Below are 21,879 nucleotides of genomic sequence, written 5' to 3'. Positions count from 1 at the left end.
TGAACATCTGCTCACTCTTACAGCAGCACCTACTACACTAAACACATGGTCGGCTACTGTGTTTCTATTCCCTTGTTTCTTTTCACTTTATGTTTTGTACACATGAACACGCACATTTTTGCTTGGGGTAGAAAAGAAGCCCCCTCAAAACTGTTTAAGCTCCATGTATAAAGGCAAGTCCACCCAAAACGGTGTCATTTTTATTTAAGTAGTTCAGCTCTGCCATTAAAGAGCCTAACATATGCTGTTAGATTCTTCATAGTGTATAAAAAATAAATACAAAAATCAACAGGCAGATTCAGACTCCTGCAATGGCTGAGACTGGTGGGTGAGTCATTAGAAGTCAATATACATGAACTGATTCATATAATCAAGGAATCACAAGAACCTAATGACTATATTTATGCTTTATGGAAATGTATTAGGTCAAAGCAATTTTACGCTTTTATATAAATGCTAACCAACACAGTATGTAAAATGATCTTATATAAACAGTATGTTTTACTTCAAAATAAACATTCAGATACATACTGTAAATATAAAAGAGAAGGGGAAAGTGTCACTTTATAAAAAAAAAAGGTATTTTGTGCATTCATGTGGGTTGGTTTACTAAAGGTAAATGGGCTGTTCACTTTGCAAGGAAATGTTCCCCAGAGCTTAAAGCGGAGGTTCACCCAAAAAACAAGTGTATAACATTACATTCAGTATACCTCAAACATGTACAGTATGCGTTTTTTTTGTTGGGGGGGGGGGGGTTGTACATACGGTATTATCAGTATTTTCCTCCCGGCTTCCTGGTACTCACTCCCGTGGGACTGGGCGTTCCTGTGCAGTGCCGCAATGTCATCTGGTACTTCGCCCATATGATTGACGTGCCTGAGAAAAACTCCCACCGGTGGATAAGGCGTGTCATGACTTTCCGAAAATAGTCGGCTCTATACGGCGCCTGCGCACCGACTAGGAGCCGTGTAGCGCTGACTGCGCAGGCGCCGTATAGACCCGACTCGCAGTTCGGCTATTTTCGGAAAGTCATGACTAGTGTTGCTCACGAATATTCGTATTGCGAATATTCGGCTCGAATATGGCATATTCGAGTATTCGCGAAATATCTCGAATTTCGCGGCCAATATTCGCTATTCCGAATATAAAAAAAAATTGCGAAATTTCGCTAATGTGAATTTATTGCGAACATTTTGCGAATTTTTTTTTTTTCTGATTGGCTCTGATGCAAAAGAAGGGCGGAGAAAGTATTCTCGAATATTCGGAAATCGAATATTCGGAATATTTTATCAAAAAAAAAATGTTGTGAAATATTTTGACAACTGTGGTAGGAGAACTCTGATTGGCTCTGATGCAAAAGAAGGGCGGAGAAAGTATTCGCGAATATTCTGAAATCGAATATTGGTGATATTTTATCGAAATTTCACTAATGCAAATGCGAAATTGATTGCGAGATTTTGACAACTCTGATTGGCTCTGATGCAAAAAAAGGGTGGAGACAGTATTCGCGAATATTCGATTTCCGAATATTCGCAAATACTTTCTCCACCCTTCTTTTGCATCAGAGCCAATCAGAGTTCTCCTACCACAGCTGTCAAAATATTTCACAACATTTTTTTTTTGATAAAATATTCCGAATATTCGATTTCCGAATATTCGAGAATACTTTCTCCGCCCTTCTTTTGCATCAGAGCCAATCAAAAAAATGTCGCATTTTTTTTTTTTTAAAAAATATCACGAATATTCGATTTTAGCGAATATTTCACGAATATTCGGCTATATATTCGTGATATATCGCGAAATCGAATATGGCGTATTCCGCTCAACACTAGTCATGACGCGCCTTATCCGCCAGTGGGAGTTTTTCTCAGGCACGTCAATCATATGGGCGAAGTCCCAGATGACATTGCGGCACTGCACAGGAATGCCCAGTCCCGCGGGAGTGAGTACCCGGAAGCCGGGAGGAAAATACCGTATGTACACCCCCCCCCCCCAAAAAAAAACGGCATACTGTACAAGTTTGAGGTATACTGAGTGTAATGTTATACACTTGTTTTTTGGGTGAACCCCCGCTTTAATGAATGTGACAGTATTTCACTTTCACAAAAAATATCCAATCACATGCAAGAAAAACAAAAAAACAAACAAACAAAAAAAAATTCATGTTTTGCTTGCACATGATTGGATGATGGAAGTCAGTTTCACTTTACTCCATTTCTGGAGAAATTACCCTTGTTATGTGCAACTTACCTTGCAAAGTGACCACTGTAATAATAATGCCTTTAATAATAATAATAATAATAATAATTGTGTCTTTTTAATTATTTTGAATCATAAAGGACAGGCCATGTCACTAGGACGTATCAAATGAAATGTCCACAAGCTGCAATGAATCTGCAATAATTGGTAGAAGCATGTGTTGACATGTTCACTGCACTAAGTAGGTAACTAAGAATAGTTCATAGAGGCCGTCAATCTCCAAGGAAATTACTGTGTACACAGTCATACAAGCATGCTAGGGTCAGACTGAGTAGAAACTAACTGCCTATCTGTATATTTCTGAGCTGTGAAAGGAAATACAACATATAATTTCCAAGGAGACAGATCCAAGCAACATACATAGTATACCTTACATCAAAATGTTACTTGCATGAAAATCTGCAATCCAAATACAAATCAAGCATGGGAAAGATGGGAAAAATCTACCCAAACATATGATCCAAGCTAAAATAATAACTTTTTAAATCTATACATTTTCTTTACTCCTTGTTTTTTGGAGTAATTGTGCCTTTGGTGTTAAGAGGGCTTCTTTATGATTTAGTGGCAGGCACCCATTGCTAAGGTTGGATTCTTTAGACGTCTTGCATGTGACTGTTGATGGAGTGTTTTAAGGATTAACACAGCGTCTCCCCGCAAGGGATGTAGTCCCAAGGGAGGGGGCGAGCATGCTGACTAACCCCCAGCCAGAACGGCTCGGATGATGGGGGCAACCTTACTGAGGAGAAACAGGAAGTGAGAAATTCAGGCAAAGGAAACAAAACATTTAGAAGGGAAATTGAAGGAAAAGGTAAGTGAACCAACAATGCACTAGCTTAACCACTTGCCGACCGCGCTATAGCAAAAATACTGCTACAGCGCGGTCGAGTTGTTTTGACACGACGTCCCTGGGACGTCCTCGTGCACTTCCTCGTTTGCGCGCCCCCTGAGACGCGCTTGCGGAAGTGTCCGTGCTCGCCGGGTCCAGGGGACCCGACGCAACACGGATCACGGTGATGAGCCAATGATAGCGGCTCTTCACCACCTGATCGCTCCCTCCAATGAGGGAGCAGAGAAAAGTAAACAAAAAAAAAAAGGTCATCCTGAGGTCTTCTCTTCTCTCCTCACACCGATACAGCGTGTGAGGAGAGAAGTGATTTTTAAAGTGAGTGCCATCTACATTGCTCCCAGCAGTGCCACACAGTGCCACTACACTACCCATCAGTGCCCCTACAGTCCCAATCTGTGCCACCAGTGCCACTACAGTCCCCACCAGTGCCCCTAAAGTCCCCATATGTGCCACCAGTGCCACTACAGTCCCCACCAGTGCCACGACAGTCCCCACCAGTGCCACCTCTGCCACTTCAGTGCCCATTGGTGCTGCTAGTGTCTGTCAGTGCCGCACCAGTGCCACTACAGTACTTATCAGTGCCGCCAGTGCTCCATCAGTGCCACTACCGTGCCCAGTGCCACTACAGTGCCAATATCCCATTTTTTTTTTTTTTACCAAAAATATGTAGCAGTATACATTTTAGGCCAAATTTATGAGGAAAAATTACTTTTTTGCAAAATGTTATGATACAAATGAAGAAAAATTCATTTTTTTTACAAAATTTTCATTCTTTTTTCATTTATAGCAAAAAAAATAAAAAACGCAGAGGTGATCAAATACCACCAAAATAAAGCTCAATTTGTGGGAAAAAAAGGCCAAAAATTTCATTTGGTTACAGTGTTGTATGACTGAGTTATTGTCATTCAAAATGTGAGAGCACCGAAAGCTGAAAATTGGTCTGGTCAGGAAGGGTGTTTAAGTTCCCAGTGGTCAAGTGATTAAAGGAACCTATTTAGAAAATAAAAAAACAAACCTTTACAACCCCTTTCACTTAAACGTCTACAGGAAGGAGCATAAAATCATATTTATTTATTTTTGCCATAAATTTCACAACAACTTGTTATAAAGGCTACATATCAGTTTGTATTAGGTGCACGAGGGTCATGGTATGACAAGAACAGGGGGATCTTCATTTCTGTAAGATATGCTTCCTTTGCAATGTTTTGCTTCCATCCACAAATAGAAATAGCACTGTATTAGAAGCAGACCTCCATTTCTTTGCTGGATCCAATCCTTATTCTTTCACATGCTGATAAATAGCTAAATCATTTGCATATTTAAGACAGAATGTGTGTTTTGTCTGGAGTTCACTTGGTCGTATAAGCAAGCTGTGCATGCCTGAGACTGACAGATGCTGGAGAGCTGCAAGATCTCTCTTCTCTTACGTCACTTATAAGCCTGGATGCATTAGAGTGTAAAGACTCATACAGACACATTGACAGTCAAAGGGGGATTCTATGTTATCATTGCCAATAAGTACATCTGTTTAGAGCTTGGGGAGTTGATCAAGGTATCTGCAAGCGTCTCTTGAACTTACACATGAACAGATAAGGAGTGCATGCGCTAAAGTGTAGAACTGAGAATTGAATTATATCATGCAAATCCTCTATGATTAAACCCGAGGGAGACTGAAATGTGTTAGCAGGGCATTGCATGGGAGGAAAGTAGCTGAAGCTGGTCTTTACTCTCTGGTTTGACTGCACGTGTGTGGCTGGACGGTCCCTTTGGATGGTAACTTGGAGCAGCTCCGTTTACTATGCTTTGCAAATATAGTTTATTACAAATAGCTGCATGTTTACAATACAATTCCAAGCAAACCAAAACAAAAAATAGAGAAAATATTCTATCTATTGAAGTGTTACTAAACCCAGGACCTGCATTTACTATATCTAGTCTCCCCAAGTAAATGGAAATGCAATAATTTTAGTAATTATAAACTGCTAAATACTTTTTCTCATCAGCAGTATATAGCAGTCTTGTGACTTCTATTAGTGCCTGGTTAAAGCTTGTAGGAGGAGTTTTCATTCTTCTCTAATAGTCCTATAAGGCTGCAGGACCCCTGACCCTCTGTCTGGACAGTGGTGATCCTGTGCCGTTCAAAAGGCACCCTCCCCAAAAAAAAATCTCTAGCAATACACACTAAACTGAGCATGTACAGAGTTCCCCTCAAGGCTCTGTACTATCAGGAGATGAATTGGGGACTGTGGAAGAAGGGGAGGGTCAGAGAAGCCATGATCAAACAGCCTTTTTACACAATGTGGAGGATTAACCCCTTAGGTTCCACACTGACTATAACAAACATGCTTTACTGCATATACGGACCAGGGTTGCCAACTTTCAGTAAATTTACGAACAGTCTGTAAAATCTGTACTTTTTGCATCTGTCCTTGATTGTCCATTACAGGCATGTAGGCTGCATGTCCATAACTGACATTCATTACCAGATGCAACAATTATGGATTTTACAAACTGAAAGTTGGCAACCCTGATACGGACTGATTTTACTGTTGTGAGTTTAGTTACACTGAGTTCCCAGTACAAAAAAACAGGACTGTAGTTTTTTAAAACAACACCGGCGAGTCTAGTTTTCATGTTATCATTATAAGCAGCAATAAAAAGGAACATTAGAAACTAATTACATTCCCCTGGTATGTGGCTTATATGGAATTAATAGACAGAGAGAATGATTGATTGCAGCCCATGGGAGTAAGTAAAAGACCAATATGGTAGAGACAGGTTAAATGTAAACCTTCAGCAACTCTTACACTGAAAAACAGACATAACCAAGTAGTATATGTCAATTCAATCCCGAAAAAAAATATTACTACTAGTTAAGACACGTGGCCACTCATTAAAATTAGAAGAAAAGATGTTCAACCTTAAACTGCGTAGAGGGTTCTTTACTGTAAGAGCGGCAAGGATGTGGAATTCCCTTCAACAGGTGGTGGTTTCAGTGGGGGGCATCAGTAGTTTCAAAAAACGATTAGATAAGCACCTGAATGACCACAACATACAGGGATATACAATGTAATACTGACATATGATCACACAAATACCGTGTTTCCCCGAAAATAAGCCTGGGTCTTATTTTAATTTTGTTACCCAAAAACACACTAGGGCTTATTATCGGGGTAGGTCTTATTCTATCTTGTCTCCCCCCTGCCTCTCAGAAATCCCCTGTGGAAATTCCTAAAACTTACAGCACTGCATATTGCATTATGTGTATGTCTGGAATTCAAATTGTACAACATACCTTCTTAGTGCTGGGAACATCTGTAACCCTTGGAAGCTCTCTTCAAGCACTGCAGAGGGAGGGGGGCCCGATATCCCTCGCTGACAGCTTGCAGAAGAGATGATATCAGCTGATCGCTGCTCAGCTATTCTGTTGCCCGTCTGAGCCCTTATCTCAGCTTTAAGGAATGCAGAGGGAGGGGGGCCCGAAATTCCACCCGACAGCATTCAGAGAAGCAGATCGGCGTAACATCAGCTGATCGCTGCTCGGCATTTTCGTTGCCAGTCGGAGCCCTTATCTCAGCTCTAAGGAATGCAGAGGGAGGGGGGCCCGACATTCCACCCGACAGCATTCAGAGGAGCAGATCGGCGTAACATCAGCTGATCACTGCTCGGCATTTTCGTTGCCAGTCGGAGCCCTTATCTCAGCTCTAAGGAATGCAGAGGGAGGGGGGCCCGACATTCCTCCTGACAGCTTTTAGAAAAGCAGATCAGCGTAACATCAGCTGAGCGCTGCTTGGTGATTCCGTGGCCCGCCAAAAGTCTCTTCACATCTCTAAGGAATGCAGAGGGAGGAGAGACCGCGATCCCCGCTGGGAGGAGACTGGAAGATAACAGCGCGAGTACAGCTGAGAGCAGAGGGAGGTCAGCGCTATACCAAAAGGTACAACTACACTATACAATACAGTAATAGAGTGGACTCTAGTATTTCCCTGACACTTTAAACTAGGGCTTATTTTCAGGGTAGGGCTTATATTGCAGCCCTTCCTGAAAATCGGGGTAGGTCTTATTTTCGGGGTAGGTCTTACTTTCGGGGAAACACGGTAGGTTGGACTTGATGGACTTGTGTTTTTTTTTCAACCTCACCTACTATGTAACTATATGCCTTTTTATTCCTTTGTTCTAGTGATTAAGTGACCACTATGCAGCTCTCCCTCTCCACAGAGACAAGTGGTTGGTGGGACTATGTCACAATGGGTCACATCTGCCGGTGACACTGCCAGACAATAAGGCTAGTTCTGCTTCCTGGTATGCTAGAGTAACCTGTGAATAGCATTATCACCCTATACAGGGAAGACAAACAAGAAACTGGCAGGCTCAACAAGTATTTTGTTACACAAATTTAAGCAGCTGTGCAAATCAAAGGGCAGAACTACATTTCACTTTGTCAGAGGAAGTCTTTGGTGAAGTTTCAATATATAGACTTAGGGCTCATTCACACAGATAGAAAGCAGGTTGTTGTTGGAAGAGTTAGCAGAAGATGCTGCATAAAACATGCTCATAAAGTAACCTGATTTAGACACATAGTGGCCCAGATTCACAAAGGAGATACAAGGGCGTATCTCTGAGTTGTGCCGTCGTATCAATGCACCTGATTTACGCCTAGAAATATGTAAATCAGCTAGATACGCAAATTCACGAACGTACGCCCGGCCGACGCAGTACAGATACGCCGTTTACGTTAGGCTTTTCCCGGCGTAAAGTTACCCCTGCTATATGGTGGCGTACATGCGGCGTACCAATGTTAAGTATGGACGTCGTTCCCGCATCGAATTTTGAATATTTTACGTCGTTTGCGTAAGTCGTCCGTGAATGGGGCTGGATGTAATTTACGTTCACGTCAAAACCAATACGTCCTTGCGGCGTATTTGGAGCAATGCACACTGGGATATGTCCACAGACAGCGCATGCGCCGTTCGTGAAAAACGTCAATCACGTCGGGTCATGGTTATTTTACATAACACACGCCACCCTGTTCCAAATTTGAATTAGGCGGGCTTACGCCGGCCTATTTACGCTACGCCGCCGCAACTTACGGAGCAAGTGCTTTGAGAATACAGCACTTGCTCGTCTAAGTTGTGGAGGCGTAACGTAAATCGGATACGTTACGCCCGTGCAAAGATACGCGGATCTACGAGAATCTGGCCCACAGTGTTTAGATGCGTACAATTCTTCTTTCTAATGAATGACTACAATGTACACGTGTGTGCATTTGTGCGAGTTTATACGCGTTTATGTGCGTTTATGTACGTATGCATGTAAAGTCCGCAGACCTATGTGGCCCCTGACGCAGCTGTGTCCTTCATTTTTTTTGTGTGGCAAAACACAGCGCACATTTGTGCATGTAGATATAGCTGTGTGTATGGGACCATTAATTACTATTAGATAGTTTAGATACACACAGGACTATACAGTTGGGGTTATTTACTAAAACTGGAAAGTGCAAAATCTAGTTCAGCTCTGCATAGAATCCAATCAGCTTCCAGGTTTTATTGTCAAAGCTTAGTTGAACAAGCTGAAGTTAGAAGCTGATTGGCTACAACGGACAGCTGCACTGGATTGTGAGTGCTCCAGTTTTAGTAAATTAACCCCATTGTGTGCATGTAAACGCAACAGTTTTTTTCCTGCATGATTAGACCCTAAAGCCGCGTACACACAACCATTTTTCATGTCATGGAAAAAAGCGAAGTTTTTCTCGTCATGATTTCTCTCAAGCCTGCCTTGCATACACACTATCGTGATAAAAAATGCTCGAGCAAAGCGCGGTGACGTACAACGCGTACGACGGCACTATAAAGGGGAAGTTCCATTCGAATGGCCCCACCCTTTGGGCTGATTATGCAAATTTCCCTTCTCAGAACTTCTGAGCATGCACGTTTTTTCCCCCGTCGTTAAAGCGTACACACGATCGTTTTTCACGACGTGAAAAACGACAAGAAAAAATAGAGCATGTTCTAAATTTTTAATGCCCATTTTTTTCAGCGAGAAAAATGCTCTGGAGCCAACACACGATCGTTTTTAACGACCAATTTAAAAAATTGCATTTTTCTCATCATGAAAAACGGTCGTGTATACACGGCATTATAAATAAGTGAAGGCAGGGCAAAGGGCTCACAATTCTAAACAAAACTTTATGGCAATCAAAATATAAATTGTACTCATCTATAAAAAAAAGGTCTAGTTATTCACTGAGGACAAAGGAATGAGTGAGGGGTAAGTCAGCAGTTGCTCCTTTTTTAAGACTGTTATGACATGCTATTTTAGCCACATTCTTTACTAGTAACAATCTAAATTTACAAAAATGTTTGCTCACCAAATAATCACAGAGAGGCCAGTTAAAAAAAAATCAAAACTTAAAAAATGATATTTTAGTTAAAAAGTAGAGCCTGTTGGGCTAAGTCAGCCCTTGGCATCCTGGACACTACAATGGTAAGCTCTTTTTGCCATAATTCCCAATACTGTCCATCTGGGAGTTTTACCTGTTTCAGATACTTCTCCATTCTGCATTATATTAAATAAATGAAAGGCTAAATCATTTTTTGGGATTTTTTTTTATAAATGTACATATTTCTGCAGGAATTTTTTTCCCCCCATCGCCTGTAGAGCATTGCACCCATGATCTGCAGATGTCAGGCCCCTGCAGATACTGAGTACAGCTGTCTGCCCAGAGAGTTACTGAAGTCCAGGAAGAATCAATGAACTACAACAGCGCTTTGCATTTTATTGAGAACTACAAGCCTCCTGCTCTGGTAGAAGACGGTACTTGTAGTTTGTTCATTTGCAGATTGCTGTGGATAAATGATGTGCCTGTGACAGTGGGTGCAGGGAGATGAGCCTGTTGTCACTGGCGGTAACGACTGCTTGAGCATGTTACACGTTACACCCTAACCTTGGGTGTAACATGCTCACAAATGTGAACTTATCTTTAAATTATTTTATCTGCTAAGAACGACTAATATTTACCAGATTCAGGATTTCAAACACAAGTATATCACCTAGAGACACCCCAAGAGATATAAGAGATTGTTGGGGATTTAAAGAGGTTGTAAACGCAGACGTTTTTTTAATCTTTTTTATCAATCTATGCATTAGGATAAAAAGCCTTTCTGTGTGAAGTAGCCTCCCTCAGCCCCCCTTAACACTTACCTTAATTCCCTCTCTGTCCAGCGATGTCCATGAGTGTGGTAGCCATCCAAGATTCTCCCTCCTGATTGGCTGAGAAACAGCAGCAGCGCCATTGGCTTCCAGTCAACTAGCCAATCAGGGGAGAGAGGTGGGTGTTGTCGGGGCTCCGTGTCTGAAAGGACACAGGGAGCTGTGACTCGGCACAGGTGCCCCCATAACAAGCTGTGAGGGCACTAAACAGGAGGGAGGGGCCAGGAGCACCAAAGAGGGACCCAAGAAGAGGAGGATCCGGGTTGTTTTGTGCAAATCCAATGCAACAGAGCAGATAAGTATAACATGCCTGTTATTTTTATAGGAAAAAATATACCTTACAATCACTTTAACTCATCAGTTTTAGCTTGACAGACCGTTAACTTGAGCTAAATATATATATTTTTTTAAATAAAACTTTCCTCACTTTTTATATACCCCCACTAAACCAAGCAAACAATAACAATGAACAAATAATAAAATCCACAGCTGCTAGACTTAAAATAGTTCAGGCCCTCTTGAAACAGTTTAAAAAGTAACTAATAATGCAGCACTTCTATATAAACACCAAACTGCTTATGAACACAGAAATCCCAGCACCATCTTAGGTGAAACAAATGTGCAAAATATTCAGGCACAGTATTCAATCATCAAAATGAAAGACCCAGATGTAACAAACTATCAATCCATTTCATCAGCAAACCAAACCCTCTTCATAGCAATCCATATGTTTGTAAATGAACAACCCTCCACTTAAAACTGAAATTAAACTCACTAGAATTGTCTACTTTTCAGCTATGGAAAGGTAAAAACACTTTATTAGACCTCGGTGGGAACACACCTTAAAGGGTCACTAAAGGAAAAAAATTTTTTTGCTGAAATGACTGTTTACAGGGTATAGAGACATACAAGTTAACTGATTCCTTTTAAAAATGATTAAAAATTGAATTTAATCTATCATATAATGTGCCTCTAGTTTCACGTTCGGTTTTAAAGGTACATACATGAAGTTCCGGGTGAGAGGTGAGTCGGGAAGACCCACAGAACAAAAACAACAAATCCAGGGCAGTGTTTTGTTTTTAAAATGAATCTGATTGGTTCTGAGGAGTTTTAGACACACAGTAATGACAGCTTAGACCACCGTGAAAATCTCCCAGTACGATGGTTATAAGGAAACAGGCAACCAGGAAGTGTGGAGATCACAGCAGAATTACAGCTACTTCAAAGCAAAAACGAACAATGAGGACATGAAACCAGTACTGCAGTAAGGTAAAGGAAGCTATTTAGCTAAAAAAAAAAATTCCTTTAGTGACCCTTTAAGCTTGGCCTACTTCACCCTTAAAGTGTTTGTAAAGCTTTATTTATTTTATTGTAATACTTACCTGCTCTGTGCAATGGTTTTGCACAGAGCAGCCATGATCTTCCTTTTCTCAGGTCCTCCACCAGCACTATGGGCTCCACTCCATCACTGATTGCCTGCATAGCAAGCCACTTGCAATGGGACACTTAGGCCTCGTACACACGGGAAAGAATCTCGTCAGGAAAAAAACTTTGTTTTTCCCAACGAGATTCTTGGCAAGAATCTCTTGCCGCCTGAGTGTACACACAGACCTTTCAAAAGAACCGCGGTTCTCTTGAAAGGCAAGAACGCGGTGACGTCATCGTGTACGACGAGCATGTGCTTGTCACATTCGATGCCGTCGCCGCCATCTTGCTTCACCTTACTTATGCCGTGGAAGCTACCGCCCATGCGTCAAAGTCATTTCGAGCATGTGCGGGTTTCCATGATGACAGGTAAGTATACACACTCTTAAGCCTCGTACACACGACCGAGAAACTCGACGGGCGAAAAACATCGTTTTGCTCGTCGAGTTCCTTGTTAGGCTGTCGAGGATCTTGGTGAGCCAAATTTCCCCATTCCCGTCAAGGAAAAAGAAGACATGCTCTGTTTTTGGCTGGACGAGATCCTCGACAGTTTCCTCGTCGAAAAGTGTACACACGACCGGTTTCCTCGGCAAAAAAAAAATACCAGCAAGTTCCTTGCTGGTTTTTGCCGGGAAACTCGGTCGTGTACAAGGCCTCAGGTTTCTCATCGGGAAACAGGCCGACAAGAATCTCGACGAGAAAATAGAGAGCAAGATCTCTATTTTTCTCGTCGAGATTTTGGACAGATTTCCAGATAAGAAGCCTGAAAACCTCGTACACACGCTCGGTTTACTCGGCAAGAAAGCTCTGCCAGCAGTTTTCTTGCTGTTTCTTGCCGAGAAAACTGAGTGTGTGTACGAGGCTTAATGTGTGCTCGCTCCTAAACCTTGCTCTGTGTCTCCATAAAACACATGGAGCAGGTAGTGCTCCAGATAACCGATAAAGACAGTAGGAACAAATCGTAATAGTGTAAATTCTTTAAAATGTAAAAAACAATGGTACATATAGACTCACATTTGGCATGTGCAACAAAGCACTGTGTAACAAAAGCATTAGCAAAGGTATAAAGCAAACCAGTCAGCGTACTTTCCAGCATGCTACAGCTCATAAAACAGAGGTAAATTCTCCTGCATCGCTGCACAAAAATTCTGCCCTTCTGTGATGTCACCAGACTCCAACCTGATGCATTTAGTCGAAAATGTGTAGCCTGGTCATGCATTTCCATCATTTACACAGCCCATCTCCATTGTGACTCAGATGCCACCTGTCAGCAATCTCCTTCTAGTTAGATGTCAGGCTAGATCATGACTATAATATTAACCCTTCTATACCAGCATGTAATGATGAATAGGTGTACAGCATCTCCATAATCAAATTATATAAAAAGAAATGCCTAAATGAAATATTACAGCAAAAGCAAAGCAACAGCATACAAATAAATAGATTAATCATGTACAATATTACAAATAAATATCCCTAAGGAGCAGATTACTCTAAAATTGCAGCAATAAAACACAAAACATATGTAGGATATATAATAAGACATTATACAAGAAGGCAACATGATTTCCAAATCCACCATTTTTCCCTTTTAGATATTACCTTCAATAAATTCCTTCCTTTTCAATGCCTAACAACTCTATCAACCCCCAAAATTGTGCAAGTCTAGAACAGTGTTTGTCAACCTTTTTCAGTAAAGGCACCCTTTAAAATGATATACAATCTTGAGGCACTCCATACCAAAATGTAAAACAATTACCTAATAGTTGTACATAACTCAGCAACATTCGCACAAGTAGGACGTTAGAGGTAATTTAATTTCCTAAGCAAATACACTTTTGCACTCTGTCACTGTACTCAAATGTTTATCTTCTCCCTCAGCTTCTCTCCCTCACTTAGAACTTGTTCTCTTTTTTCCTCGTCGAGTTCCTCAACAGTTTTCTCGATGAAAAGGATACACGTGACCGTTTTCCTCGGCAAAAAAGCTCTGCCACCAAGTTTCTTGATGAATTCTGTCGAGGAAAATGGTTGTGTGTACGAGGCCTTTCTCTTCTCAGATGGAAATATTATCTAGACTGGGAACAACCTTTGCTCCTACAGCCACTTCAGTTAGTTGAATATAGAATTCATTGCCACACCAAAAGTTATGACTAAGGGCGAATTTTAGTACTTCTCCCAGAAACCTCTGTTGTACTGGTGGGAGATCTTCTCTAATTCTTAAAGCGGAGGTCCGGCTTTAAAAAAAAAAAACGTCAGCAGCTACAAACACTGTAGCTGCTGACTTTTAATAAACACACTTACCTGTCCAGGTTGCCCATGATGTCGGCCACTCGAGGCACATCCGTCCCTTGGACTGGGTCCCGGAACTGCCATCCTCACTAAGGGCGACAGGCAGTGAAGCCTTACAGGTTCACTGCCCATTTCCTATTGCGCATGCGCGAGTCACACGGCTATTTGTGAATGGGAACACCGTCCTGTGTGTCCCAGAAGGCAGCGCGCCTCCATTTCCCAGGAGGCTTTGCGAGTAGGAGAACAGAACCTCACTGTGCAAGAGGAAGAGGCACAATAGGACGATCTGCCTATAGTAACAGCAATTTCTGGTAAGTAAAAAAAATATTTGTATTTTTTTGAGCCTTTTTAGACATTTTTTTTTTTTTTGGCTGGACCTCCACTTTAATGCTCAATGCCTGACAAGCATCCAGATTATAAATGTATATAAAGAATTAACACTGGCTACGAATACAAGCATCCCTTCCTGAAAAGCAACTTCCTGTAAACCTTCCAAAAAAGGTATTTTAAATATGTTTTGTAAAACAATGGGTTGTAGGAATACTGTATATCCAACTATTTTTTAAATCTTTGTTAAGAAAATGAATAAGCTAGGCTTATAACAAACCTACCACCAAACTGATATATAGGAGTATGTTCATCAAAGCGTATCTTAAAGAGGAGTTCCACCCAAAAATGGAACTTCCTCTTAACCCACTCCTCTCCCCCTTACATGCCACATTTGGCATGTAATTTTTTTTGGGGGGGAGTGGGGGCTTCAGGAGAAGGGGACTTCCTGTCCCACATCCTCCTTCCGCTGAGGAGCTGCAAAGGCGATTTGGCAGCCCCTCTCTGTAGGCGTTCGCCTAGGACACGTCAGGTCCTAGGCGATCGCCTGTCCAATCAAACAGCGCAGCGCCGGGCCGCGCGCAGTTCCGGGCCGCGCACGCAGTGCCGCTCGCGCATGCGCAGTGGGTGCCCGGCCGTGAAGCCGAAAGCTGTCACGGCCGGGTGCCCACAGTGACAATGAAGACGCCGGCCGGGGAGGGAGGGAGAGGAGCGGACCCACGGCGGGCGCGTCGCTGGAATGCTGGAGCAGGTAAGTGTCAGTTTATTAAAAGCCAGCAGCTACACTTTGTGTAGCTGCTGACTTTTAATAAACTTAAAAAATGGGTGGAAAACCCCTTTAAGTCTAAAAAAAAATAAAAAAATTAAAATAATGCAGTCACCACATGAAATAGTTAGTAAGCTAAAACAAGTTTTGCTTTTGGGTTTAGATACTCTTTAAGGTCATAGCTATTATTAATTTTATTACAGGTACTTCTATAGCACCGTAAATTTATACCATGCTTTAAATATACTGCATATTGGAGCTTACAATCTAAGGTTCCTAACTCACATTCATACATATATTAGGGCCAAATTAGACAGGAGCCAATTGACTAACCGGCATGTCTTTGAAGTGTGGGAGGAAACCGGAGTACCTGAAAGAAACCCATGCAGGCACATGCAAACTCTGTGCAGGTGATTAGGATTGGAAATAAGGGTCCCTTGTGCTTCTAGGTGGAATATATGAACATATAACTGATCTATTTTGGCCTAATGTTTTGGGCCATTATTTACCTTTCCAGGCCAGGTGCATTGGGCCGATGCTTGTATATGTAAATGAGGATTTTAGGGGAAAATCTTTATCTACAGTGTGTCATATGTACATCAAATATTCACAAAGCTGAGAAAGCTAGAGGGAGCATGGCCGTCCTCCATACAATTAATTATTCAAAATCTTAAAATAGCGAATGTTACAAACAAGTCAGACCTGCCATATTCTAAATAAAATAAATGTTACCCAAACCAGAGTTTCCTATGTAAAATCTAGATCTAGGGCCAAAAATTACTCTAACTGTTTGTACACCTAAATGCTTTAATGCACTAGACATTATTATATGTCTGTATATTAAAATATTGTATTTAGGCATGTTAAAAAGGCAAAGCATAGAGGGAATAAATAATAGGGAACCTAGGCAGAAATCATCTCACACTGATCTGATAATAGTAACCAAACATCTGATTGGTTTGTGTGGGATTACTGCTATTTACATATCACATCACTTTCTTATTATTTAAGGGAATTAAAGTCAAACACACATTATTTTAGGGAACAGTTATACAAAGCCTAGGACTACATTCTCTCCATTTAAAGGCACCTATGTTCATTTTAGGTACACCGTTTTAAAGATCCCCCAAAAGACGCAAAATGCACACATTTTCTAGCACACACCAATAAGAAAAAAAATACTTTTTTTGTGTATTTTTTTAAAATTGTATGCACTAAAACACAGTTATAATATAAAACATATAAATATAATATAAAAACATCCTAATATAAACAAGCTCTAACACGTGTCAATTCTAGATTTTTCTAAGACAGTACTAGATACCTGTTTGGTCTAATCACACACTATTTCAGAAATCCTAAAATGACCCATATTTCCAGCAATGTGCAATGCAGAATTGCAGTGAGTGAAGATATACACACCTGACAGTGCCAGATCACCCTTCATGTTCCTTCACATACGTAACAAGCGAACCATTTGTACCAAGGAACTAAGTAAGTGCTCCATTTTTCAAAGAGGCATCAGGCGAGTGTCTGTATGTTAGCAAATAAGCCTTGAGAGCAAACCATTTCTGCTTGCCGTGTTTTTCTTGTAAGCAGTCAGGCAATGCTGTCAGACAAAGCTCCACCTCCAGAGCATCTGGCTGTTTACTACAAATAATGAGCAAGCACAAGGCTCTCCACTTGGCTTTTCATGTGTAGTAAGGGGGAGGGGGAGAGGGAGCAATCTGCAATAACATATGAAATATGAAAGAGCAAAGATGGAGAGAGGACAGATTCCCATGACAATTCTTTTCTACGGCAAGATTTAACATCAGATATAGAAATCGACTATGCAGGCTTATACAGTAAAGCAGTGCAAATGGCAATGAATCTAACAGTAGTAACCTAGAACAACCTATAGAATTCTGGTTTACTACAGCCTGACCATTGACATTTCAAGATAATTTGATTCCATATCTAAGAGCATTTAAAAAAATTGACACTAATAGGGATTTATTTATAAATGTTGTATACAGGATTCACACAGGTTTCACCCAGCACTCGTGCATTTTCCAATGTAATCCAGTTAGAAAAATGTGTCAATCTTGCATTATAGTTAGATAATGTTAATAAATGTAAAGTTATGCACTTGGGGCTAAAAACATGCATCATACATTCTAGGAGGACAACAGCTGGGGAGTCAATGGTGGAGAAGTATCTGGGTGTTCTAGTAGATAATAGACTTATGCCGCGTACACACCATCACTTTATGTAATGGAAAAAAACAACGTTTTTAAAAACGTCACTTTAATTGACTGTGTGTGGGGGGAAAACGTTGTTTTATGTCTTGTGAAAAACGACGAAAAAAATTGAAGCATGCTTCAATTGTATGTGTCGTTTTTCAAAACGTCGTTTTTTACTTCACAGAAATTGACCGTGTGTAGCAAAAAACGACGTTTAAAACTAGGTTTTTACACCCGCGCATGCCCAGAAGCTAGTTATGAAGCGAGCTTCAATGGAAAAAAGTGGTGAACGTAACCTCGCTTTGCTAGAGCATTGTGAAAAAACGATGGTGTGTAGGCAACTTCGTCTTTGAAAATTGAAGTTTCAAAAACGTCGTTTTTTACTTCACAGAAAATGTTGTTTTTTTTCATCACATAAAGTGATGGTGTGTATGCGGCATGAAAGTGGAAGTAAACTTCCATGCATGCATTTTACCTATAGGTAAGCTATAAATAGGCTTACCTATAGATACTGTAAATATCTCCTAAATGTGCACCGTATTGGAGATATTTACTGTGGATGCAGCCGGTGACACCAACGGCGTATGCGCTCTGAAAGAACGGCATACCCGCAGCCATTAACGTTGGGAGTGATATCATCGTGGCTCTGGCCACTCACACAGCCGGAGTCTGCAATCCCTGAAGGGAGACCGGGCAAAGATGGAAGCACCTTTAGCGGTGACAGCGTGCTGGAGGGCTTTGTTCTAAGGTAAGTTTCACATACGATGCATACTAGCACATTATGACATTGCCCTGCAGGTTAAAAAAGGGTCAGCGGTTTACTACTACTTTAATAATAACATGCAATGTCAAGCTGTTTCTAAAGCTAGCAAAATATTTTCCTGTATTAAAAGAGGTGTAGACTCCAGAGATAGAGACATCATTTTACCCCTGTACATATTAGTAAGACCTCATCTGGAATATGCAGTTCTGAATTGGGCACCAGGTCACAAAAAGGATATTGGGGAACTGGAGAAAGTGAAGAGAAGGGCAACCAAACTGATAAGAAGCATTGAGGAGCTCGGCTATGGGGAACAATTGGAGGAATGTATAAATACTGTACATAAGTGTTCCATATAGTGAACTTGGTGTACAGTTATTCACTTTTAGGTCATTACAGAGGACAAGGGGGCACTCTTTATGCCTGGAGGAAAAGAGATTGAACTTTCACATACGGAAAGACTTCTACAAAGCAAGCTGTAAAAATGTGAAATAGACACCCTCAAGAAATAGTTTTGGCCAGCTCAGTAGTTTTACAAAAAAGTTGGATACATCCCTAAAAGCACAAATTATAGCTGGATTCTCTTACAGATAGGGTAGTTGATCCAGGGAATATACCATGCTGGAGCAAATTGGATCATGCTTTTCTGTGTTTTTTGCCTTACTAGTCCCCTAAATTTGGGGACTTCTACTATATTAAGTTCCTTATGGTAATTTGCACTTGGTACTGCCCCGCATCTCTTCCTGTGCTTCACTACTTAAGACATCTGACCCTCGTCACTGACCTAAAGAGGGTGAAGACTTATGCTCCGTACACACAATCGGATTTCCCGCCAGAATAAACTCAGACGGGTTTTTCAGATGGAATTCCACTCAAGCTGACTTGCATACACACGGACACACCAAATTCCGACCGTTGAAAACGCGGTGACGTACAATACTACGACAAGCCTAGAATAATGAAGTTCAATGCTTCCGAGCATGCATCGAATTGTTTTTTCTCCGTCGGAATTCCATACAGACGAACTGGATTTCCGATCGAAATCTTTTCTGTCGGAAAAAAAGAGAACATGTTCTCTTTCTAAGTCCGTCTGAATTTCCGACGGAAAAAGTCAGATGGGGTATACAGACAGTCGGAATATTCGATGAAAAAATTCCGTCTGACTTTTTCCGTTGGAAATTCCAACCGTGTGTTTGTGGCATTAGAACAATGTAAAAATATGTGCTTTCATTGGACTGCAACAAGATGTGCCTTTCTCATGATACCAATGTTTGTAATTTGTACTTTCAAAGAAATGTTTCTTTGTTGAGCTTAAAAAAGAAAGAATTGGCTTTGGCTGAAGTTGTCATAGAGGATAGCAGGATGCTTAAGTGGCTTAAGTGTTAGCATGTAAAGTGAAACTAAATATTGTCAAAGCACATGTAACCATACATTTGAATATATCTTCATGATATGCTGGACTGGTAATGGTGTAGGGATCCTCTGAAAAGGTTGGGTCAGGAGCTATAGGTTGCTATCAGGAAGAGGTCTATCCTCCTGGTGGGTAGAGGACCCCTCAAATGGAACTTGTGCCAAGTGACCTAAGCCCTTGAGTCCCTCTGGCCTCAGGAGTTTGGCCAGATCATCTGAGTAATAGCCTGTAACCACAAGGAAATGCAAGGCCTTGGGCAGTGAGCAGCTGCTGGCTGAACAGTGGAGTCAGCGTGTGCTGAACAGTGGGGTCAGTGTGGATGAACAGAGTGATGATGCAGTGGGGTTTAAAACCTGCCATATGTACACAGGAGAGCAGAAGGTACAGACCTGAATTGGCCTTGGGGTGAAAGTGGGCAAGTGGTCCTGCCCAATGAATAAGATTATCAAAATATGACCCTTATCTCATAATTTCACATCAGTTTTGGCAAGAGATACAAGAACTGGCTGTGCATTAAACAGTTACATATCAATTATGTTTAATAATCTAAAAAACTAAACTAAAGAAAAACACACAATATAACTGCATACAGGCATACCCCACTTTTAAGTACACAATTGGGTTTATTTAATAAAGCTGGAAAGTGCAAAATCAGGCTCACTTCTGCATAGAAATCAATGAGCTTCTAACCCCAAGCTTGTTCAATTAAGCCTGGAAGCTCATTGTTTTCTATGCAGAAGTGAGCCTGATTTTGCATTTTCTAGCTTTAGTAAGTAAACCCAATTGTGTACTTAACAGTGGGGTATGCCTGTACTAACATTTATAGGTAAAGTTGAACCAGGGAATATCCGATTGCCTCTTGGGGGATCAGGAAGGGATTTTTACCCCTGCTGGAGCAAATTGGATCATGCTTTGCTGGGTTTTTGCCTTCCTCTGGATCAACTGTGGTTATAGGATTGTTTATAGGATTGTATATTTGTTTCCCCCTTTTTATTGGTTGAAATAGGCCCCGTACACACAAGAGGATCCATCCGCTGGAATTGATCCGCGGACCGGCTCCAGCGGATAGATCCCCTGGTGTGTACAATCCAGCGGATCTGTTTCCGCAGATTTGTATCCCCTGGGATGGATTTCCAGCGGATAAAAAAGACATGCTTTAAAATCTATCCGCTTGAATCCATCCCAACGGATTGATCCGCTGGTCTGTACAGACTCACGGGATCAATCCGTCCGAATGAATCCCCCGCATGCGTCGTAATGATTCGACGCATGCGTGGAATTCCTTATATGACAGCGTCGCGCACGTCGCCGCGTCATCATCGCGGCGACGGCGCGACACGTCATCGCGATGAGATTTCGGCGCGAATTTTGATCCGATGGTGAGTACACTCCATCGGATCAAAATCCTCGGAAATCCTCTCGTGTGTACTAGGCCTTAGATGGACTTGTGTCATTTTTCAACCAGACTAACTATGTAAAAAAAAGTTGTATCTAAAGCAGATAACTGGGTTGGCCTGTTTTCTATATAAGAATATGTATTTTAAACAGAAGTACAAAAATCACTGATGTATTTATAGCAGTATAATTTGTATAACAGTTTTACATAACAAATACTTGCTGTTACCATAGTAACTGAGAACTCTGTCAAAAAGATTGTTCAGTGACACTTGTTAAACAGTAAGTACTGGAACTTTTACTGATTTTAAACATGCAAAGGAATGCTGTGATCAAACAGAACTTATTGTGTCATGGATATGACATACCACATGTATTGCTAGACATATGGACATACAAACATATTATGGCTTTCCATAAGTGAACTCCAGGCAGATAAAAAAACTTTGTAATGCAGCTATGTGTTTTTTTTTTTTTATTTCAATGTAGGTGTCTTAGGTTGACTTGGTATCAGCCTCGGAAGTGGGGATGGGGACCTGACAAAAACAGGTCCACGTTCCCTCCTCCCCCCTGAAAGGTGCCAAATGTGGCATCGGAGGGGAGGAGGAAGCAAATAAGTGGAGGTTCCATTTTTGGGTGCAGCTCCACTTTAAATGCTTGCCCATCTTTACCCAGAGATCTAGCATTGACAGAAATACTTGATATGATCAACCAATGACTAACAAAAAGATGGGGGTACATTCATACCTGAGAATGCACCCACACTTCAATTAGATGAGAGAACCCCAGCGACCCCAGACTGCCATCACCAGGGCCCGATCACTCGCATGTAATCGGTGCATGAGAGATTACATGCGAATGGCCGCTATTACCTGTGAGAGCCAGCAGCCTCATAATAATTTCAATTGTGAGAACCCCTGCCAAGGTTCTTACATCTAATCGGACTGTGGGTGCATCCACAGGTGT

The 21,879-nt window shown here is 41.3% G+C and overlaps 1 protein-coding gene across 2 annotated transcripts in view; it reads right to left on the bottom strand.

Annotated features, from left to right (window-relative positions):
- The window catches only part of NYAP2 (neuronal tyrosine-phosphorylated phosphoinositide-3-kinase adaptor 2), a 218,756-nt gene that overhangs the window by 149,963 nt on the left and 46,914 nt on the right, over positions 1–21,879 (bottom strand). The window contains exon 1 of one of the 2 annotated variants that reach the window (XM_040349139.1): positions 16,545–16,742. The exons of the other annotated variant lie outside the window; for it this stretch is intronic. The gene's annotated coding sequence lies outside the window, so the exon portion shown is untranslated. Of the gene's footprint in view, positions 1–16,544; positions 16,743–21,879 lie in introns of those variants that run through there. 2 annotated transcript variants of the gene reach the window in all.

This window comes from Rana temporaria, chromosome 4 (genome assembly GCF_905171775.1).
Source record: "Rana temporaria chromosome 4, aRanTem1.1, whole genome shotgun sequence".
Taxonomy (NCBI): domain Eukaryota; kingdom Metazoa; phylum Chordata; class Amphibia; order Anura; family Ranidae; genus Rana; species Rana temporaria.
This window is presented reverse-complemented; position numbering and strand designations above follow the sequence as displayed.